Consider the following 7,301-nt stretch of genomic DNA (forward strand, 5'->3'; position numbering starts at 1 on the left):
AGTGTATGAACCGGTGAGGTTCATAGACCTCAATTAGTGCCTTGCTCCCTTGTGAGACTCAAGATCTCAATAGCAAAGATTTTTATTTCGAGTTCCATAGATCTGTTATGGTGTTTTTCGTCCTTACAGGCTTGCAACCTCGGTTGATATCTGTATTCCCATTTATCTTTTATATGAAATTATACTTTACTATTATGCACATCTACCTCTACCTATATTAATAAACAAAAATAATGAGAATGATGTGTCATAACCATATTATATCCTAGGTTTACTTTTTCGTTATATTTTCTAATCTTTACTCTCCTTAATCCATGTTATCCATAGGTTTAACCGGTAATCTTTATTCTCCTTAGCCCATTAGTAGGGCTGTCACTTTTACCCGAAACCCGAAACCCAACCCGAGAAAACACGTACCCGAACCCGAAATAACCCGACCCGAAAAACCCGAACCCGAGAAAAGACTAACCCGAACCCGAACCGAAGTAATTCGGGTTGGTTCTCGGGTTTGATTTGTAAGTTTCGGGTCAACCCGAATAACCCGAACAAACTTTTAGTTTTGAAATTAAATATATATTTAGGTATAATATGCTTAGTCTTAGCCACTAAGGTTATCAAAATCTAGTCATAACCGATTGTTGTCATTACAACTATCATAGATCGATTGTTTGTTGTTAACTTAAGTTTTCCGTTTATTACTAATAGCAACCGTAATCGAACAACTAAATCACGCCCGATAGAAAGCGATTATGATTCAAGTTAGTTTTACTCTTCTTTTGGATTATTTTAACTAGTTATGTTGATTTATTATTTGATATTATTTGCTTACGAGAAAACAATAATATGTTATTTTAGTTTTAGCATTGTAGTTTTTAAAATTTTTTTGTTTTTTGTTTTGTTTTCTAGGATACTCGAAACCCGATTAACCCAACCCGAAAAAACCCGAACCCGAAAAACCCGTGAAAGATTCGGGTTGGGTTTCGGGTCAAGATTTAAAACTTTAAAACCCGAAGAACCCGACCCGAAAAACCCGAAACCCGAAAAACGAACCCGAAGAACACCCCTACCCATTAGTTGTAACCCATATGAACAAAAAAAACTTATTTAATGTAATTTAAATCACAATAACTTTTACTAACTAGTTACATCTAATTTTACTATTAGATATAGAAAGTTTGACCATGACTTTCATAAAAACATATAAGCTATTGAATATTATAATAAGTTTCTAATTAAACATTGAATTATTAAATTAGTTAAAATAATGATTTACGAACCGTTATCGTATAATAATTAGTGGCCTATGTTTAAATAGATATTTAATTATATGTATACTTCAAATTTCGTTGAATAAATGCAATATTTATAATCTTACACTTTGTAAAACACTATTTGGGTTTACACGATTATTCAGTTAGAAGAGAGTGTCAGCTTATTGTTTTATATTCCGAAGTTTGCAGACAACTTTATTTGAGCTTACACGATTATTCATAAACCTAAAAATTTGTTACATGTATTAACGTTGTCAAAGGATGATACATTGACATAAGTTATCAAAGACTTATGACATTTCTATTAAACCAATTTTGTTACACGTATCAATGTTGTCAGGGATGATCTAATATTTTTGGATGGTTATGAAATCTTGGGTAAACATTGAGATTTGAGTTTATTATGGTTGTCAGCGATTGGTTTGTGAATGTTGTTTTGAGTTTTTAAATACAATATGGAGATATTAATAAATTGATGCATGTTTGTGGGTTTGAATATTTAGTTTATAATATATCTTGAAGGGGGTAATGTGTGTTATGTTTGAATTCAATGTATCACTTTTTGTGTATAAACTATTAGATTTGGTTGGAGATAAGTTTGTTACCACAAAACAATAATAAAGAATTAGAGTTTTTTTTACCTAACATGTTACAATTGTGACTTTTCATGTTTAATCAGGTTGTATGACTTTATATGTGATAGTATGGCATAAGGTTTGCATATTATGTAATGTAAAACGATTTTGGATGTTCATAGCATAAAAGGAATGAGCTTCTAGTGCCTTTTCTACCGAATGAATCATTGAGACATGAATTGAAGATGTCAAAATTGGTTTGAGAAGGACCAATTAAAAAAAGAAACAATTTTGTTTTGCTCAAAACTAGTTTAGTTCATACTAAGTTTCTTCAGAGTGGATTTGTGTGAAAACGAGTATGGTCAAAACGGGTCAACTTAAAAAATGAATTTGGTCATGGTCAAAATGGGTTTGAGTTGAAAAAAGGACGTTTTAAAAAGCAATTTGGTTCTGGTCAAAAATTGTTTAGGCATAGTGGTGATCGAGCAGGCTATAATCCAAGATATTAATATCATGTCAAATGTTGTATAAAAAGAAGTATTTGTAATACATTTTTAATATAATTATGTTGTTAGATTTACCTTTAAAATTTTAAACGAAATTATTTGTTTCAAATAATTCATTGTATTACTTTACACATTGACGAATCCCGTGTAATACACGAGTTCAAAAGCTAGTACAGTAATATTCAAAGTATGTATGCGTGTCCATATAGCTTGACATTGATAGTAAGCTATATGATTGAATTGTTTGTGCTTCTCTAGAGATTCTAGCTCCATGGTGGTCAAAGAAATCACGTAAAAATAGCATATTGTTCGGATGAAATTATCATTGTGCGTCACATTTAATAATTGAAATGACAACTAACAAGACTTAGACATTATTTGCACTTAGCTTAGATGAATTAATAATCTGGGGTTTGATAACTTCTATCAACCTTAGATGAATCGAAATTTGTATAAGTTAGAAATAATAAACTAGAATGAATCGTTATCAACTCAATTCAGTTTACTTACACAAATAAACACTATTGTTTACACACATTTAACAAGAAACTTGAAGATGTATGATTTTATTATTGTGTACCACAATTAACTTTGTGTGTGTGTGTGGTCTAACTTTGATAATAAGATGTATGATTGAATTTTTTGTGCGTCTCTAGAGATTCTAGCTCCATGCCGACCAAAGAAATAAGGTAAGAATAGCATCATGTTCTGGCGAAATTATCATTGTATGCGCGAGTTCAAAAGCTAGTACAGTAATATTCAAAGTATGTATGCGTGTATGTATAGCTTGACATTGATAGTAAGCTATATGATTGAATTATTTGTGCTTCTTTAGAGATTCTAGTTCCATGGTGGCCAAAGAAATCACGTAAAAATAGCATCCTATTAGGATGAAATTATCATTGAAATGACAATTAACAAGACTTAGACATTATTTTCACTTAGCTTAGATGAATTAATAAGTTGGGGTTTGATATCTTCTATCAACCATAGATGAATCGAAATTTGTATAAGAAAGAATAAACTAGAATGAATCGTTACCAACTCAATTCAGTTTACTTACACAAATAAACACTATTGTTTACACATATTTAACAAGAAACTTGAAGATGTATGATTTTATCATTGTAGACCACAATTAACTTTGTGTGTGTGTGTGTAGTCTAGCTTTGATAATAAGATGTATGATCGAAATTTTTGTGCATCTCTAGAGATTCTAGCTCCATGCCGACCAAAAAAATAAGGTAAGAATAGCATCATGTTTTGGCGATTATCATTGTGTGCACGAGTTCAAAAGCTAGTACAGTAATATTCAAAGTATGTATGCGTGTCCGTATAGCTTGACATTGATAGTAAGCCATATGATTGAATTGTTTGTGCTTCTCTAGAGATTCTAGCTCCATGGTGGTCAAAGAAATCACGTAAAAATAGCATATTGTTCGGATGAAATTATCATTGTGCGTCACATTTAATAATTGAAATGACAACTAACAAGACTTAGACATTATTTGCACTTAGCTTAGATGAATTAATAATTTGGGGTTTGATAACTTCTATCAACCTTAGATGAATCGAAATTTGTATAAGTTAGAAAGAATAAACTAGAATGAATCGTTATCAACTCAATTCAGTTTACTTACACAAATAAACACTATTGTTTACACACATTTAACAAGAAACTTGAAGATGTATGATTTTATTATTGTGTACCACAATTAACTTTGTGTGTGTGTGTGGTCTAACTTTGATAATAAGATGTATGATTGAATTTTTTGTGCGTCTCTAGAGATTCTAGCTCCATGCCGACCAAAGAAATAAGGTAAGAATAGCATCATGTTCTGGCGAAATTATCATTGTATGCGCGAGTTCAAAAGCTAGTACAGTAATATTCAAAGTATGTATGCGTGTATGTATAGCTTGACATTGATAGTAAGCTATATGATTGAATTATTTGTGCTTCTTTAGAGATTCTAGTTCCATGGTGGCCAAAGAAATCACGTAAAAATAGCATCCTATTAGGATGAAATTATCATTGAAATGACAATTAACAAGACTTAGACATTATTTGCACTTAGCTTAGATGAATTAATAAGTTGGGGTTTGATATCTTCTATCAACCATAGATGAATCGAAATTTGTATAAGAAAGAATAAACTAGAATGAATCGTTACCAACTCAATTCAGTTTACTTACACAAATAAACACTATTGTTTACACACATTTAACAAGAAACTTGAAGATGTATGATTTTATCATTGTAGACCACAATTAACTTTGTGTGTGTGTGTAGTCTAGCTTTGATAATAAGATGTATGATCGAAATTTTTTGTGCATCTCTAGAGATTCTAGCTCCATGCCGACCAAAAAAATAAGGTAGAATAGCATCATGTTTTGGCGATTATCATTGTGTGCACGAGTTCAGAAGCTAGTACAGTAATATTCAAAGTATGTATGCGTGTCCGTATAGCTTGACATTGATAGTAAGCCATATGATTGAATTGTTTGTGCTTCTCTAGAGATTCTAGCTCCATGGTGGTCAAAGAAATCACGTAAAAATAGCATATTGTTCGGATGAAATTATCATTGTGCGTCACATTTAATAATTGAAATGACAACTAACAAGGCTTAGACATTATTTGCACTTAGCTTAGATGAATTAATAATTTGGGGTTTGATAACTTCTATCAACCTTAGATGAATCGAAATTTGTATAAGTTAGAAAGAATAAACTAGAATGAATCGTTATCAACTCAATTCAGTTTACTTACACAAATAAACACTATTGTTTACACAGATGTAACAAGAAACTTGAAGATGTATGATTTTATCATTGTGTACCACAACTAACTTTGTGTGCGTGTGTATGTGTGTAGTCTAGCTTTGATAATAAGATGTATGATCGAATTGTTTGTGCATCTCTAGAGATTCTAGCTCCATGCCGACCAAAGAAATAAGGTAAGAATAGCATCATGTTCTGGCGAAATTATCATTGTGTGCCACAATTAATAATTGAAATGACAACCAACATGACTTAACATTACTTGCACTTAGCAATAGATAAATTAATAATTTGGCGTTTGGTATCAACCTTTGGTGAATTGGAATTTGAAAAGGTTATAATGAATAAACTAGAATGAATCGTTGCCAAGTCAAGTAAGTTTTCTTACACAAATAAACACTATTGTTTACACAGATTTAACAAGTAACTTGAAGACGCCTTATTTTATCATTGTGTGCCATAAATAACTTGGTGTGTGTAGGCTAGCATTGATAATAATATGTATGATTGAATTGTTTGTGCTTCTCTGGAGATTCTAGCTTCATGATGGTCAAAGAAATAACGTAAAAATAATATCATGTTCTGATGAAATTATCATTGTGTATTGAAATGACAACCAACAAGACTTAACATTGCTTGAACCTAGCCTTAGATGAATTAATAATTAGGGGTTTGGTAACTCATATTAACTTAAAATGAACAAAGTAGAATGAATAGTAGCCAAGTCAACTCAAATTAGTTATACAAATAAACACTACTATTTACAATTTTACATGGATTTAACAAGAAAACCGAAGATGCCAGATTTTACCCTCGATGTATAAAAGGAAAGCGAAACCCTAATAAAAGGGAACTTTATCCCTCAAACTTGGGTTTTTCATTAAATAAAAAAAGAATATACAAAGCGATTACAATAAAGTGGCAGGTAAACGGCAACAAGCTGCGTCGCAACCCCTTTGTTTAACAGCTTTGCTCGATTCAGCCTTCAACGCAGCCTGACCCACAACAAACCCACGGTCCCTGAGCCCAGCAAGAGGAGATACTCCTGTAAGATCCACACATGCGTGTTTTCCCCTGCCCACCCGAACACAAGAATATCCGCCGGTCGTAAAGTAGACCTCCATTCAAGAGGATCCGTGAGAAAGTTAACAGGGACTTCATTTTTAGCAGAAATCCCTACCCGTTTAAGAACATCACACAGAACATCACTAATCAAATCATGTCTGTATTTAAAGCTAGGTAATTCTTTGCAATGTACCCCATGTTTGTATTTAAACTTGGGTTTAATTACAAATCAACATGATTTGTTGTACATGCATCTACACGAATTCAATAAATAAATGTTAACACCAATGAGTTTATCAATAATATATCACATAGTTCATGATAGAGCTTATTAAGATAACTAAAAAGAAAATCATAACCAAAGAATATTTTACATAAATTTCGTAGCTATCCAAAAAGTCGATTCACCATTTTAAAATAGATATGAAAAGTTGGAGATCGACAAGACTAGGCTACTTTGGGAGAGAGGTGACCCAAAAGGGGAAAGTTCTATATCCTGCCACTCAATTAATGAGTATGTTCACTTCAACTTGCTAACATAACGAGACCAATAATATTTTATTTACCAAATAGTCATATATTGAAGCTTTTTTTATTAGTGTGTAATATATTCTCTTTACTTAGTGATGTATCAAAATCAATATACGTCGTTTAGGCTATACGTCATGAGTCATTCTTATTATTCTTCATCATTCGTTAGGTTATCACCACCTTAGTTTTTTCTTCATCACTGAATTTCACACTCAACATATGTTATACCTTATTCTCCGCAATTTCATTAATTTATATTATTTAAAAAACCAAAATGAATAAAAATGAAATAAAAAAAGAAAAGTAAAACGCTGATTGGGCGAGAGGGACAATGAACAGCGTGAAGGTGGTCATTGGCACCCGTCACTAGTGACCAGGGGCAATGTGATTTTCCAAAGGTATAGTTTTATGTAGTCCTGCAAGTTTATGTTCAACTCATGACTTAGAAAAAAAAAACATGTTTCGAAGACTCAGGAAGACTAAACCATCATACCAAACTAAACCATTATAGTTATATCGAATATGTTACATAATGACATTCTTTTGGATATTAGAAAGCTAAATGAAGATTTTG

Source organism: Bidens hawaiensis, unplaced genomic scaffold (assembly GCF_021521415.1).
Source record: "Bidens hawaiensis isolate Kalapana, Puna unplaced genomic scaffold, B.hawaiensis_p1.1 tig00008125_1, whole genome shotgun sequence".
Classification (NCBI taxonomy): domain Eukaryota; kingdom Viridiplantae; phylum Streptophyta; class Magnoliopsida; order Asterales; family Asteraceae; genus Bidens; species Bidens hawaiensis.